This window comes from Phyllobates terribilis, unplaced genomic scaffold (assembly GCF_046119375.1).
Source record: "Phyllobates terribilis strain yellow unplaced genomic scaffold, ASM4611937v1 Scaffold_5__5_contigs__length_657084704, whole genome shotgun sequence".
Classification (NCBI taxonomy): domain Eukaryota; kingdom Metazoa; phylum Chordata; class Amphibia; order Anura; family Dendrobatidae; genus Phyllobates; species Phyllobates terribilis.
The window spans coordinates 17485447-17502276 of record NW_027362765.1 but is presented as its reverse complement, the minus strand read 5'-3'; the positions used below and the strand labels follow the sequence as shown (position 1 = coordinate 17502276).

Below are 16830 nucleotides of genomic sequence, written 5' to 3'. Positions count from 1 at the left end.
AAGCGCGCGAGAACTGAAGCCCCGCCTCACGTCCGGACGTTGCGTAAGGTCCTGGAAGGAGCCCAGCAGACGCCGACGTCACAGGAGCGCGACGGAAGGTCCTCAACCCTGACGATCCACTGCGGAGCCGCGGCCTATGGAAGAGGATCATCGCAAGGTAGGTCACGGTCCACTAGGGGGGAGGAAGATGTCGGATACGGAGGAGAGCTTCACTGCCTCAACCCCCGCCAGCGCCACCGCTGCTGCAGTCATGCCTTTCACCATGCCCTATATCCCGGGAGCGGCCTGGCTACCCCAGTACTCAGGGGAGTCACATACCCTGCATGACTTTAGAGAAAAGCTGGATAGCCTCTTCCAGGTGTATCCCCTCACAGAAGAGCAAAAAGTGAGCATCCTGGTGGCCCAATTAACCGGGGCAGCCCAAAGGGAGGTAAAGTCCTGGCCACCTGGGAGAAGGATTGTTGCAGGGATACTAACCCGGCTGAGGGACACCTTTGATACCCGCACCTCAGCCGAGATCAAGCTTGGATTCTACGGGTGCAAGCAGCGAGCACACGAGAGTATAAGGGACTATGCCCTGAACCTACAAGAGGCCCTGAGAGCCATTAAGCAGACCGACCCTGACGGCGTGGGAGACGAGGACAGGCTGTTGACTGAACAATTTATAGAGGGTTTATATTGCAATGCCCACCGAACCCAGTTGCGGGCAATGGCCTTACAGGACCCTCATCTGGGATTTGCACAGTTCAAGGACAGAGCCATCCGGGTGCTCCGAGAACCGGCACCAGGTGGCGTTGTGACCCACAGACGCCCCACTACCACTTACCACCAGGAGGCGGCACCCTTGTCGGCAGGGCCTGTGGGAGCTGATGCGCAGGCTTTGAACAATGACCCGGCTCCAGACCTGCACCATCAGGTCCAAGAGCTAGCTAAAAGCGTTGCCGCGCTAACCCGAACTGTGCAGTCTTTACAGGTTTCCACTCCAGGGAAGATCCAGCTGGCATCCGGACCGGAGGACATCCCGTGGCGTCGACCAAGGAGGACCCCACCGGCCAGAGGAAGACCCAGCGACCGATACAACGAGGACGGACAACCCATCTGCCGCCGCTGCAATCAACCCGGACATATGGCAAGGTACTGTCCTTTAAACTGGCACAACCTGGGGTAGAGGGCCAAACCCCAGGAAAAAGATCATCAGGCCCATCGAACTGGCGCGACAAATATGTGGGAGGACGTCCAGTCTTGCCCGTGGTACTGGATGGCATCCCCATGAGTGCCCTACTGGACACCGGGTCACAGGTTACCACTATCCCGTACATGCTCTTCAAGCAGTACTGGAATGACTCGGATATCACCCGCTACCCTGACGACGACTTGAGTATCATCGCCAGCAATGGTCAGCCCGTGCCACAGATTGGATTTAAAGAGGTGACCATTAAAATCGGTAGAGTCGAATTGGCGGCACAGGGACTGATCATTGTAGACATTGACAAGCGCGAGAGTCACCCAAAGATAACTCTAGGAACTAACGTAATTGAAAATTGTCTTGCAGAGGTGATTTTCCTTTTACAGCAGGTTGCCAAGAACGCCAGCTCCGGCCAGCAGCGAGTGCTCCAGAAAGAGATCCGGGCACTGATGCGACGGCAACAGATAGAACTCTCCGGTGGTGAGATTGGTAGCGTAAGAATGTGTGACCCTTTTCCTATTGCCATGCCCCCAAAAAGTGAAATGATGATTTGGTGCCGGGCAGCTATTGGTCTGAGAGGTAGAGATTACCAGGCAATGGTAGAACCAGTTTACTCAGACAGTAGGCCCACCATTTTGACAGCACTGGGGGTGGTCAATGTACGCCATGGGAGGGTGCCCGTTCGCATAATAAATATCGGGAAGAGGGAAGTGTACCTGCCCCGGTATGCCACGCTAGCCAAATTGTATACCATCAATCAAAATTCCATACAGTCTGTAGAACCCTTGCCTCCATCTTCCCCGGAGGAAAGTAACGGCTCTAAGGAAACAATGGAGGACTGGTGTCAGCAACTACATTTGGGTACTGACTCCACTCCCTCACACCAGAGACAGGGAGTCTATCGGGTGGTTCAAGAGTACGAGAGAGTGTTTAGTAAACACCCGTTAGACTTCGGGCGAGTCAAGGGGGTAGAACACCACATCCCCACGGGAGACCATCTTCCCATAAAAGAGAGGTATCGACCCGTACCCCCTGCACACTACCAACACGCCAAGGGGATGCTTAGGGACATGAAGGAGGCTGGGGTGATCAGGGATAGCTGTAGCCCCTGGGCAGCTCCACTAGTCTTAGTCAAAAAGAAAGACAACACCATGAGGATGTGTGTAGATTACCGGAAAATCAACCGTATCACACACAAGGATGCGTACCCCTTACCAAGGATAGAGGAGTCTTTGGCTGCTTTAAGATCTGCTAACTTCTTCTCTACCTTGGACCTCACTAGCGGGTACTGGCAGGTTCCTGTAGCAGAGGCGGACTGGGAGAAGACCGCATTCACCACCCCGATGGGACTTAGCGAGTTTACCTGCATGCCGTTCGGACTCTGTAACGCACCAGGAACCTTTCAACGATTAATGGAGTGCTGTCTGGGCCACAGAAACTTCGAGACGGTCCTGTTGTACCTGGACGATGTCATCGTATATTCCAAGACTTATGAGGACCACCTGAAACACCTGGCGGAAGTGTTCGAAGCTCTGGCAAACTACGGCCTAAAGGTAAAACCCTCCAAGTGTCACCTCCTAAAACCAAAGGTGCAGTACCTGGGACACGTGGTGAGCGCTGACGGAGTGGCTCCCGACCCTGATAAGATCACCGCAATTAAGGAATGGCCAAGTCCCTCCAGTGTAAAGGAAGTGCGGCAGTTCCTCGGGTTGGTAGGCTATTACCGCAGATTCATCCCCGGTTTCACCAAAAAGGCAGCTCCTATGCAGGACCTCCTGATAGGCCAGTCCCGGAAGGCCAAGAACCAGAAGCCGCCCTTCAAATGGGAGAAGTTAGAAGAAGAGTCCTTCCGCCAGCTGAAGATGGCCCTCACGGGGGATGAAATCCTGGCGTACCCTGATTACAGCCAGCCCTTTATCCTCTACACCGACGCAAGTAACATCGGGCTAGGAGCCGTACTGTCCCAGATCCAGCAGGGGAAAGAACGAGTAATCGCTTACGCCAGTCGAAAACTGCGACCCACCGAAAGAAACCCTGAGAATTACAGCTCATTTAAGCTAGAGTTCCTGGCAGTAGTGTGGGCAGTCACCGAACGCTTTAAGCACTACCTCGCTTCTTCCCGGTTCACCGTGTACACGGATAACAACCCGTTGACACACCTGGACACGGCAAGACTCGGTGCCCTAGAGCAGAGATGGATGGCCTGTCTGTCCAACTACGAGTTCACAATCAAATACCGGGCAGGACGCTCCAATACCAACGCTGACGCCCTGTCCAGGATGCCAAACCTACCGGACGTAGGAGAAGATCCAGAGGGATTGGAAGAAGTCGAACTCCCCGCGTTCCACCGTCATGGGACTATCCAGTATTCCCATCGGGTAAGGAGTAAGCAAGCCGCTACGTTTAACCCCTTGCCTCACTACAACTGGGAGGAAACGCAAGACAGTGACCCTGCCGTCCGACTGGTGAAGGAGATGCTCACTCAGCCAGATGCACGCCTTGACCCAGACGCTCCGGAGGAAGCCAAACAACTGTGGGCTGAGAAGAGTCGACTGTTCCTTTACAAAGGGAAGTTGTGCCGCAGAATGGTTAACTCCCGGACGCATGAACTAATCTGACAAGTAGTGGTGCCACGAAGAGACGCAGCCATGGTGATGGAGGCATACCACGACGGGGCTGGACACTTCGGATGGAAGAAGCTGGAGTTCCTGCTGCGCGGGCGGTTCCACTGGGTAGGCATGAGGGGAACCATCGAGAGGTGGTGCAGAGACTGTGGCCCGTGCAACCTATGAAGGAAGGACCGTGCCAGCCAGAAGACCCCCCTTCAGTCCATTGTCACCAAGCAGCCGTTGGAACTGGTAGCCTTGGATCATGTAAAACTGACCCCAAGCAGAAGTGGCTACGTCTACGCGTTAACCATTGTGGATCATTACTCCCGGTTCTTGGTTGTCGTCCCCGTTAAGGACTTAACAGCTCAAACAGCAGCTAGAGCCTTCCAGCAGCACTTCTGCCGTCCACACGGGTACCCGGACCAAGTGCTGACGGACCAGGGACCTGCCTTTGAAGCGGAGGTCTTCCAGGAATTCTGCAATCTGTATGGCTGCCGGAAGATAAGGACGACACCCTATCATCCGCAAACTAATGGACTTTGTGAGAAAATGAACCAGGTGGTAATGGATCTTCTGAAAACGTTGCCCCTGGAAGAACGCAGTCTGTGGCCTGAGAAGCTGCCCGACCTGGTGGACCTATATAACTACATCCCTGTAGGTTCCACCAACTGTACCCCGGCTTACCTAATGAGGGCAAGGCCTGGTAAGCTACCTGTTGACCTGGAGATGGGAGTCCTGACACCCGAGGACACTTCACCGGAAGCAGACTGGGACACAGAGAGGCAGCAGCAGTACCGGAAAGTACAGGAGAGCGTGGAGCGAAGTCTCTGTCTCGCTAGGGAAAGACAAGAGAAAAATTACAACCAGTATGCTCCCGCTGTTCCCCTGGTACCCGGAGAGCAGGTCTTGAAGAGGAAGAGACGGCTCCACAAGTTGGACGACCAGTGGGAGAAGGACCCGTACACCGTACTGCCCTCAAGCCACGACAACCCAAAGGTTTGTACCATCAGTAAAGACGGAGGGGAAACCACAGCCATTGTATCCCGGGATCACCTGAAGAAGTGTCCCGAACAGCTACGGAACCCAGAAGGAGAGCAAGAAGACCCTCGACCCGTAGAGGAAAGGGAAGATATGGTTAGTACTGTGCTCGGAGACTTCCCTCGATCCTGGACTCAAGTCAATGGTGCAGTTGTGGTACCCGTCCTCACGTTCCTCCAACCAGCATCCCAAGTGCCTACGGAGCAACAGGTAGAGCTGGAAGAGCAGCCGGTCCAGAAGGCAGCAGACTCCACACAAGCAGAACAGGAGGATCAACCCTCTGCTCATAGTGAGCCTGCCGTACCCCTAGTGAGCCAAAGAGCCCGTAGACAGCTGCCCAGTTTACCCTTGACAGCTCCTACACCCTGTAGTTCAGGGCCAGACAGTCAACTCCGTAGGTCCACTAGGGCCACTAGAGGCCAGTTACCCGCACGTTGGAGGATTTGAAGTGTTTAAATTGTTTTATTTGTGGTCACCTGTCTGTTACTTGTAAATAATTATGTGTTTCTAGTTATTTTTAGGAGTCCTTGGTGGATTTACCGGGAATCCTTGTACAATTGGTTGGAGCGTAACCCAGGAATGGACTAAAGACTGTTAAGGACTCGGGGCAGGACAGACCCCTACCTGTTTACGTCTCCCTGTTTTGGTGAAATGGACACCTTTGTTTTCTTCAAAGACTGCACCCGGTTGCGGACACGCCGTAACCATCTTTATGTGTTTTTCTTATTGTATTATTATTGTTTATACCTTGTTATGTTTTTCTAAAAATATGTTTAGTCCCGGAGTACTAAATTTCACTAGGGGGGAATGTGGCACCCCAGGGGTCTGGTTTCCACAGTAACAGCAATGTTATGTCTGAGAGCAGGTGGGAGGTCTCTTGGTCAGGGATCCTGTGCATGCCACACCTCCTGCCCAGTCCTGGGAGGGGAAGAACTTCCCCTATATAAACCTAGGGCTGAGGCAGGGTTAGAGAGTAGAGAAGAAGTAGAGACAGAGAAGAGAAGCAGATCTAGGAAAAGAACATCAGGAGCTCTGTGGGAGCAGTGCTATAAGGAGTCAGGGGCTGGCAGCTGCAGAGCTCGCCCTGACTGAGAAGCTATCACCGGACCCGGAGTCCGAGGCTGTGGGGACTAATCTTTACCCAGCAGCAGAAACCGCCCGGCAGGGGATTTCAGGTCCTCTGGCCAAGAAACCCGAAGGCACGGTCACACGCGTGGGACCAGCACCGCCGTCGTGGAGCGGACGCCACTAGAAGGCCCCGAGTCACCGGCCATACGGGTGAGCACCACACGGTACACTCAGGGACGTGGGCTACTTATACCCGCCTCTAGCAAGGTAGCCAGAAGAGTACAGTCAGTTTGGGAGGCCTACAACTCTGCCTGGCCAGGGGAGATCCCATCTGCTCAAGGACTGACCAGGCCCCGATCGCTAGCCAGTACTCCGGGAGGGTCTATCTTTATCACCAGTAAAGACCCTGAATTACACCGCATCGTCTCTGAGTGATTCCTGCTACCCCCATCATCCACGTCGGCTGCCCTGAGGCCATACCCCTCCCGTTGGGGGTGATACTATCACGCTGCACAATCCTACCACCGGCCTCAGCGGTCTGCCCTGCAGCGGCAGCTCCTTCGCTGCATTCAACGGGTGGCGTAGTCGTCCAACATCTATCGCTAATACATCGCCGCTCAGTTTGACTCCCTGGGCACGGACCGGGTCACCGCCACGAGACTACAACCCTCAACAGATCCGGCTCCGGGTAAGCTCCCGTGCGCGCGATGCCGCACGACGAAGGCCCAGGGGTGCGTCAATGGCGCGTATATGCCATCACATGACCGAAAATCAGTAGAAGCATGAAGGAGCTGCGGCAGCAGCGCAGCTCCGGTAAGGAACCCAGCGCCGAGATGGACCTTCCCATAATGGTGTCCGGAGTGTTTAGCTTGTAACAAAAGTTGCATGTAACCAGAAAGTTTCTGACTGCATATTGCAAAAGAAGAATTAAAAAACTGTTGTGCCTGCTATCTAATGTACATAAATCTCATCAAGTTCTTGTTAAGTAAAGACAAGTTTATTTTTGGACTTTGGTCTCCCTTAGGCTGTGTGCCCACGATGCATTTTTAATGCGTTTCTGCAGCTTTTTTGCAGCTGCGGAAACGCATTAAAAACGCATGGTAGAAGGGCAGCAAAGTTCCCCAATGATAATCCGCATGTGCTGTGCACATGCTGCGGAAATTTCCCCTGCGGATTATCATTGCAGAAAAAAACGCAGCACTACCAATTATTTTGCGGAAGTGCTGCGTTTTCGCCGCCATTGACTTGCATTAGAATGCGCCAATTCCGCAAGACTGCATCTGTACTTGTGTAATTGGCGCATTCTAATGTGCGGATGGTACCCGGGTGTAGAGGAGAGGAGACTCTCCTCCGGACCCAGGTACCATTAAAAAATCAGTAAAAAAAGAATAAAATAAAAAATAAATGTACTGTATATTTACCTTCCGGCGGCCCGCGCTGCGCTCCTCCTTGCTTCCCGGCACTTCATGGTGGATTGAAGGACCTGCGCTGACATCAGAGTCATGTGACGGGTCACGCGGCGCTGACGTCGGCAGGTCTTTCAATCCACCGCTGCCGGCAAGGGAGAACAGAGCGAGCAGAACACCCGGGGCCATCGGAGGGTAAGTATACATTTATTTTTTTATTTTTACCACTCTCTCGGGTCACACTATATAAATCCATGCTGTTTGCATGGATTTATATAGTGTGACCTAGTTGTCACAAGCACTTTCCAAGTGATGCTAATCGCTTGGAAAGCGCTTGTCAATCCGCATGCGGAAATGTCAGTGAATAACGCTCCATTTCCGCATGTCCCTGGCAGGAAAACGCATGTACAATCCGCATGTACAATCCGCATGTGTTTTTTTCTGCCAGGGAGATGCAGAAACGCTCAGGAAAAAATCCTGAGCATTTCTGCATCGTGGGCACATAGCCTTATTCATCTCCATACCATCTGGTCCGGGCCTGCCAAGTTCAACAACAGCATGTGTTCTGCAGAGTCAGGAGATATGATAGATGGATAGATATATATATAGATAGATAGATAGATAAAAGGAGGAAGCACTCCTTTAATAAGCAAAAAGTGTGGACTTCTTTAGCCGATATTGCAACATTTTAGTCATATCACAGAACCTTTGTCAAGCAAATGCCGGTTAGTGTTGGTAAATGAGACGAGAATTAGTGTTATGGACGATGAGTCTATGAGAAACGTATTCAGCTGTAGACTCTGAGGAAGAAACTGTTTGTTGTCTGTGGCCTAAAATATATAGGTTTTATTAGTAGACGTAAAGAAGAAAACTAAATACTGTAAAATAATAAACCTCATCATATGTTTCCCTTATTATATCCAGTAATTGTATTATTACACAGGATTTTTATGATGTTACATAGGCTTATCTTCTTCTCATTCAGGTCTCTACAATATCAGATCCTCTCAGTGAAGATCTTCTATATAAGAGAATTTTCCTGATTTACCCATCAAAGATCGATATGGACAGAGAGAAGATGGCAGATAGGATATTACACCTCACCCTAGAGATCCTCTTCTGGCTTACTGGAGAGGTGAGAGATTCTGATGATGTCACATTACATCATTCTTATCTATGGGAATAACAGATGGACAGAACTGGAGAGGTGAGGACTCTGGAAATGTCTGTAGTGAGATTTATTAATGTGTCTCTCCATAACCAGGATTACACAGTAGTGAAGAAGACCTCTAGAGAGCACTGTCAGGACCCTGTGTCTGAGGGATGGAGAAAACCTCTGAGCCCACTCACTGGGCCTCCTCCTCACCCCATGATACATGAGGACATCAATGACCAGAAGATCCTAGAACTCACCTACAAGATAATTGAACTTCTGACTGGAGAGGTGACACTGCTGGGAATGCAGGGACATTATACAATAATGCTATTAAGAGATTGGGGGGATGACGGTATCATTGTATGTGTCAGGTTCCTATAAGGTGTCAGGATGTCACAGTCTGTTTCTCCATGGAGGAGTGGGAATATGTAGAAGGACACAAAGATCTGTACAAGGATGTCATGGAGGTTCCCCAGCCCCTCACATCACCAGGTAATAGACAGGTAGACAGGACCAAATACACACCACCTATAATTATCTGTATGTAAAGAATGAATTTAGTCCCTGTATGTGCTTCCCCCAGATCTATCCAGTAGGAGGACAATAATAATATAATAATAATAATCTTTATTTATATAGCGCCAACATATTCCGCAGCGCTTAACAATTCACAGGTTCATGTACAACAGTCATAAGTAACATAGCTAAAGATAATACAATAATTACAGCAAAAATAATGACGACCCTGCTCCTAAGAGCTTACAATCTACAATGAGGTGGGGGTGACACAAAGTACAATGGCTTATTTACAAGGATGGTCCAGCCATCTTGAGGGGATGAGGGATAGATAGAGGCTGCATGAGCTTATCACCAGCCAGTATCTAGTGCTTTTTGGTTGGGTGGAGACTTATGTTGGACAACACCAGAGGACAACACCAGAGAGATGTCCCTGTCCTCTTCTTCCACAGGACTGTAAACAAGAAGATCCCAATGTTCCTCAGGATCATCAGGTAGATGGAGAAAAGGTGTCATGAAATCTCCCCTATGATGTGTAGACTGCTGTGAAGGTCTTGTGCTCAGTCTTGCTTTATCCACCAGTATTATATGTTTTATACTTGTGTATTGAGAACAGTGGAGATGGCAGGATTAGAGCTGATCATAGATGTGACTTCTCCACCTGTTGGTGACTTTTACAATATTTGTTTCAGGATGAAGATCTGACCCATATTAATACTACAGAGACATATGTGAGGGGTGATGAGCGGTGTAAAGAGGAGATTCCTACAGATAACCGCCCAGGTGAGTAGTAACCACTAAATACAGAGAAGTCACAGATTCTTCTCAGTCACCGGCTGTGGCTGCTTTATCCATGGTGTAGTCCGGCCGTATCACAATCGTGTGATCACCATTTTGCCTCGAGACCACAACATTCTCCTCCACCTAAAACTGTTCAAATGACTTTGGGCATTGAAAGCCCTTTTCTATAGAACTTACAACCTGGAGGATCCACCTACCCCCCGGGATTAGAAGATGTTGACCCTTACCTGTCTAGGTCTGTAAACTGCAAAGCCAAATAACAGCGTATGTAGAGTGTGCTGACAAGTAAGAAAATCACTTGAAGAAAAATATTATGATGGGTTTCTAATAGAAAGTGGAGGATAAAGATGCTGTAGGCTTCCTTGAACCCTGATATCTTATTGGATGAATCTACCTTCTCTCCCTTCTGTGCTGCTGAATGTGCTCATATGGTCCCTACAAGACCAGGTCCAGTCTTTCTGGCCAAACTTCACTTTTATGATCGATAGCATTAAATGCGCAATGAGGGCCAAGTGTGAATTTCTGTACAATAACAGCTGAGTTTCCCTTTATCCTGACTTTTCAATTTCTTTAAAAACCAACTAACTTCAATTAGGATCGCGATAAACTACATAAAAAACATTGCACTTGTGCCATGATGTATTTCTAAGCTGTGCATGGCTGATGGCTGTAATATACATTTATTCACGCCTACCGGAGATGTGGTGGCATGGCTCGAGCCCTGGTTTCATGGAATCATTCCTTGTCATAAATTACATTATGTTTTCGATCCTAAGGAATTCAGATTACTGCACAATCTCTCCTGAAATGGGGGCCATAATACTTTCTCTATTCTTTTGGTCAGACCTCATAGTAGCTCCAATGGTCCACCATAAATGAGTGCAACTCCGGTTTAGTGTTGGAGTTCTCCCCTCATATATACTTTGATGTTGTGGATGTAACGTACTTTTTTATTCAATGTCTTTTTTTTACAGGTTTATTCTGTATGATAGGTTGATTATGGTGGGATCATCCTGCCTCACTTATGTGAGTCTATAATTCCCTGGTAGTCTTTAAAAAAAGGTCTCCATTGCCTCTTCCAAATGCCTGAGGTTTCAATTTAAGACACCTCAGATCTGCACTCTTATAAAAAGGTCTCTTTTGAATATCTAATATTTCTTCTTGATAGAAAATATTGTCCCTTATGATAGTTTAGATGGCCAAGAGCCACCATGCCCCATACCCTAATTACCCCAGAGAGGTTTCACCACCAGTTACTCATTTTTTACGAATGAAGACTGTTGAGTTTGATCATTTCAGTAGATGTGTTATTTTCTATAGTTACAGTCTTTCACTACAGTAGTTAGTGCCCAAAATACCCTGATTTAGCCCCTTCCTGCAGACAGTTTTCTGTTCCTAATCTGGCCCATTTTTCAAATCTGACGTGTGTCACTTTATATGATGATAACTTTTGAATTCTTCACAAAGGATAATAGGAAACAAATGGACCTTACAAATTGTTTTCCAACTTCTCTTGAATTCAACAGTCCCCTATATATGGTTGTGCACTACTGTCTGGACACATGGCAGGGTTAAAAAAGGAAGGAGCACCATAGCTTTTTAATGCAGATTTTATTGGAATAGTTTGCCCTTTGCAGATGGAATGACACTTAGGAATTGCCAGTGTTCATTCTTACTGCCTGGTTTGGAGTTGGAAGTGTAGTTCTGTCAGGGTTTCTGTTGTCCTTCTACAGTTTGACCACTAGTGGCTGCTATTGTTCACCTTGATATTATGCTCCAATTTCACCTCTTACCACTGGAGACACATCTTGATTCCTGTTTGGGCCTACTTAAAGGCACATGGATCCCTCATTCATTGGTTGAGTATTGTGTCTAGCATTTTAGACTAGTTCAGTCTCCAGCTCCTTGTTCTGAGAACTACTGTATTTTATCCAGACTGTTCCCACTTTTCTACGGATTGTTTCAGCAACTCACACTGATACTTGTAAGAACTTCAACTACTGCCTGCCATTTCTTGATCATGCTCCTCTGCCCACTGGATTCCAGTAGTGCTACGCCAGTAACGTAACAAGTTTGTGGTTGGAGTAGGCGTTAGGAGATTTGTTCAGGAGATTGTTGCTTGACGTTTTATTTGTGTGCACATCCTCATCCTTTCTACAGATTTCCGCGACTATAAATTATTTGTCAAGTAATTTGAAAGTATGTTCTCAGTTCAGGGGATCCCTTTTCTGGGTTATTTCTTTTCATCCACCAGTTTTCACATGGATTCGACTAAAGTCTGGGCGGTACTGGATTGGGATTATCTTGAAGACTTAACAGCTTTACAAAGGTTTTTAGGTTTCGCCAATTACTACCATAAGTTCATCAAGAACTTTTTCGTTAGTGGCCAAACCTGTGACAGATATTACCAGGAAAGAGACGGACCTTTCCAAATGGTCTAGTCCGGCCAGTGAGGCATTTGATACTTTAAAAAAATGTTTTGCTTCTGCACCAATTCTCATACAGCCTGATGTCACTCAGCCATTCACTGTAGAGGTTGACGCGTCTGAAGTCAGGGCTGTATTGTCACAGAGCGTGTCTCCAAGTAAATGGCGTCCGTGTGCATTCTTTTCAAAGATACTGTCATCCGCTGAGAAAAACTATGACAATGGTAATAGGGAATTCTTGACAAGAGAATGGGCTTTTGAAGAGTGGTGACATTTTTTGGACGGGGCAGTACATCAGGTCATGGTAATCACTGATCTTAAAAATCTTTTATATTTGGATTCTGCAGAGCGTGTGTGTAACGGGTCTGGGAGGCGGAACCTCTGAGCTACTATACAAGGGGGCGGTCCTTGTAAGGGAGCGGGTGGCGACCAGGGAAGACGGGCAGGCAGTCACAGCAGGTGACCGGGACAGTCTCTGGGTGAACGGGCAGGAGGTCACGGCAAGTGACCGGGGCAGTCTCTGGATGAACGGGCTGGAGGTCACGGCAAGTGACCGGGGCAGTCTCTGGATGAACGGGCTGGAAGTCACGGCAAGTGACCGGGGCAGTCTCTGGGTAAAGGGTAGGTATGACCTGTGATGGCTGAACCTCCAGGTAGGCTAGCAGGCAGATGGAAGATGTGTGCTCCCAGGTGAGCAAGCGAGAGTCTCTGGATGAACGGGTGGTCACAGCATGTGACGGCGGATCCTCCAGGTAGGCAAACAGGCAGGTAGCGGAGGAGCGCTCCCAGGTGAGCGGGCAAGAGTCTCTGGAATAGCAGGTGGTCACAGCACGTGACGGCGGAGCCTCCAGGTAGGCAAGCAGGCAGGTAGCGGAGGAGCGCTCCCAGGTGAGCGGGCAAGAGTCTCTGGAATAGCAGGTGGTCACAGCACGTGACGGCGGAGCCTCCAGGTAGGCAAGCAGGCAGGTAGCGGAGGAGCGCTCCCAGGTGAGCGGGCAAGAGTCTCTGGAATAGCAGGTGGTCACAGCATGTGACGGCGGAGCCTCCAGGTAGACTAGCAGGCAGGTAGCAGATGTGCGCTCCCAGGTGAGCGGCCAAGCTGGTCCATAGACAGACTGACAGGAGTAGGAAGGCAGACCGTCGGACCTCAGGCTAGCAAGCAGGTAGCAGGAATATCAGGCAGGAAACAGACAGCAAACTGGCAGGACTCTGGCAGGAATCAGGCAGGTAACTGACAGGTAACTGGCAACGGGACCTGAGGGCTGAAGCACAGTAGTGAACAGTGCAACAACATTGCTCGGGCACCTCCATTTTGGAGGAGGTGCCTTATATATGGTGAAGTCCTCCGGCCATTGGCCGGGGACTCCTTAGGACGGCGCGCGCGGCCCCTTTAAGAGGGAGGGAGCGCGCGCGCCCTAAGCACAGTGGCCGGGAAGGAGCGCGCGCCGCCAGCAGAGCGGGAGGAGGACGCCGGGCTCGGAGCAGAGAGGTGAGGGGAACAGCGTCCCTGCCTAGCAGAGGGCAGGGACGCCGACGCTACAGTACCCCCCCCTTTAGGCCCCCCCTTTTTTAGGCCAGACAGAAATTTAGCAAGGATGAGAGGGGCATGGATGTTCTCCCGGGGCTCCCACGTTCTCTCTTCAGGACCAAACCCCTTCCAATCTACTAGAAAAAAGGTCTTCCCTCTTACCCTTTTGGTGGCCAGAATGTTCTCTACCTCAAATTCGTTTTCAGCGGAAACCGGAGCAGGAGGCGTACCTGTAGACTTGGAAAAAGAGTTAAGTACCACAGGTTTGAGGAGAGATACATGGAAGGAGTTAGGGATCCGCAAGTTGGCCGGGAGTTTCAATTTATAGGCCACCGGGTTGATCTGACTGATGACCTCCAGAGGACCGATGAACCGAGGCCCTAACTTATAGGAAGGAATCTTGAGCCGGACATACTTGGACGAGAGCCAGACCTTATCCCCTGGACGGAATTGAGGAGGATCCAGACGTTTTTTGTCAGCATGTCTTTTCATACGCTCGGATGACAGAAGGAGTGCGGACCGGGTACTCTCCCATATGGAGGAAAATTTGTTAACAAGAGATTCCGCAGCCGGATTGTCCACCGAGGTGGAGACGGGAAACGGGATCCGAGGATGCTGACCGAAGACTACAAAAAACGGGGATTTGTAGGAAGATTCGCTGTCTTGATTGTTGTACGAGAATTCGGCCCATGGCAGGAGATCCACCCAGTCAGAATGCTGGGCATTAACGAAGTGCCGGAGGTAACTGGTCAGGATCTGATTGATCCGCTCCACTTGACCATTAGACTGTGGGTGGTAAGCGGAGGAGAAGTCCAGGGTGACGTCTAGCAATTTACAAGTGGCTCTCCAGAAACGAGAAGTGAACTGTACCCCACGATCCGACACGATGTGACGGGGCAGGCCATGAAGACGGAAGATGTGGCGGATAAAGTCTTTAGCCAGCTCGGGTGCAGACGGGAGGCCTGGCAGGGGAATGAAGTGAGCCATCTTGGAAAAGCGGTCAGCGACCACCAAAATGACCGTACAACCGGCAGAGACGGGAAGATCAGTTATGAAGTCCATCGCTATATGCTGCCAGGGGGCAGCAGGTACTGGCAGAGGAAGGAGGCGACCGGCTGGCAGGTGTCTCGGAACTTTGTTGCGGGCGCAGGACACACAGGCAGAAACAAAGTCTATTACATCCTTGTGCAGGTTAGGCCACCAGTAGTGCCGGGTAATAAGCTGGAGGGTCTTTTTCTGACCGGCGTGGCCAGCTAGTTTAGACGAATGACCCCAGTGTAGCATCTTCTCCCGATCAGGTACCGATACGAACGTCTTACCGGGAGGGAGACGATTTAGACTCACGGGAGCCACCTGCATTACTCTGGCGGGATCGATGATATGTTTAGGTTCTTCCTCGAGGTCAGATACCAGAAAGGATCGGGACAAGGCGTCCGCCTTGATGTTCTTGTCAGCCGGGCGAAAATGTAGAACAAAATCAAAGCGAGCAAAAAACAAGGACCCCCGGGCTTGGCGCGGGTTAAGTCTCTGGGCATGCTGGAGATAAGCCAAGTTCTTGTGGTCAGTGTAAATTATTACCGGATGAAGAGCCCCCTTGAGTAGGTAACGCCACTCCTCCAATGCCAGCTTGATGGCCAATAACTCTCGGTCTCCTATGGAATAATTGCGCTCAGAAGAGGAGAAGAGTTTGGAGAAGAAGCCGCAAGTTACCATCCTCCCGGAAGATGATTTTTGAGTAAGTACAGCTCCGGCTCCAGAGGAGGAGGCGTCAACCTCCAGGAAGAACTGCTTGTTGCCGTCCGGACGATGCAGCACCGGGGCGGAAGAGAAGGCCTGTTTTAAGGAAAGAAAGGCCTCCTCTGCTTCGGACGGCCACTCCTTGGGATTAGTACCCTTACGGGTGAGCGCGGAAATTGGGGCAGTCCGGGAAGAGAAGTGTAGTATGAAGAGGCGGTTGTAGTTGGCGAAGCCCAGGAACCGCTGAATGGCCTTCAACCCCTCCGGTCGGGGCCATTTCTCGATGGCAGACAGTTTCTCTGGATCCATTCGTAGGCCGGTCTGAGAAATAATGTAGCCCAAAAACGGAAGCGAGGTCTGCTCAAAGAGGCACTTCTCATATTTAGCGAAGAGGTGATTCTGCCTGAGCCTGAGCAGGACCTGACGAACGTCCCTCCGGTGAGTCTGGAGATCCGGAGAGAAGACCAAGATGTCGTCCAGGTACACCACTACGCAGGAGTAGAGAAGGTCCCGGAAGATGTCATTGACCAACTCTTGAAAGACGGCAGGAGCGTTACAGAGACCAAAGGGCATTACCAGATATTCATAGTGGCCGTCCCGGGTGTTGAATGCAGTCTTCCATTCATCCCCTTGACGGATACGGACCAGGTTGTACGCCCCACGGAGGTCCAGTTTGGTGAAGACTCCAGCCCCCCTCAGGCGATCAAATAATTCTGGAATGAGCGGAAGGGGGTACTTATTCTTCACCGTGATCTGGTTAAGGCCTCTATAGTCTATACAGGGACGGAGAGAGCCGTCCTTCTTTTTTACGAAGAAGAAGTCTGCTCCCGCCGGGGAGGTAGATTTCCGGATGAATCCCCTGGCCAAATTCTCCTCAATATATTCGGACATCGACCGGGTCTCAGCAGCGGACAATGGGTAAATACGCCCACGGGGAGGAGTAGTACCGGGTAACAGGTCGATAGGACAGTCGTATGGTCTATGAGGGGGTAATGTCTCTGCCTCCTTTTTATTAAAGACATCAGCAAATGACCAATAGGGAATCGGAAGTCCAGGTAGATTAGTTGGGGTAGGAGAAGGACGGACGGGATGAACAGGAACCAAACAAGTCTCATGACAGTCCTGTCCCCAGCGAAGGACTTCTCCGGTCTGCCAGTCATGCACGGGTGCATGTCTCTGGAGCCAAGGTAGACCTAGTAAGAGGGCGTGAGAGAGTCCAGGCAGAACATGAAAAGAGATGCTCTCAGAATGCAGCATTCCCACCTGCAGAGTTATGGATTCGGTGATGAGTTGGATGGGACGTGGTAAGAGGCCCCCATCCACAGCAGCGACAGATAATGGTACAGCCAGAGGTTTGGT

At 50.2% G+C, this 16830-nt stretch overlaps 1 pseudogene; it reads left to right on the top strand.

The window, feature by feature from the left end:
* The first annotated feature begins 8355 nt into the window (after positions 1–8355).
* Positions 8356–16830, top strand: part of LOC141270552 (uncharacterized) — a 123120-nt pseudogene continuing 114645 nt past the window's right edge.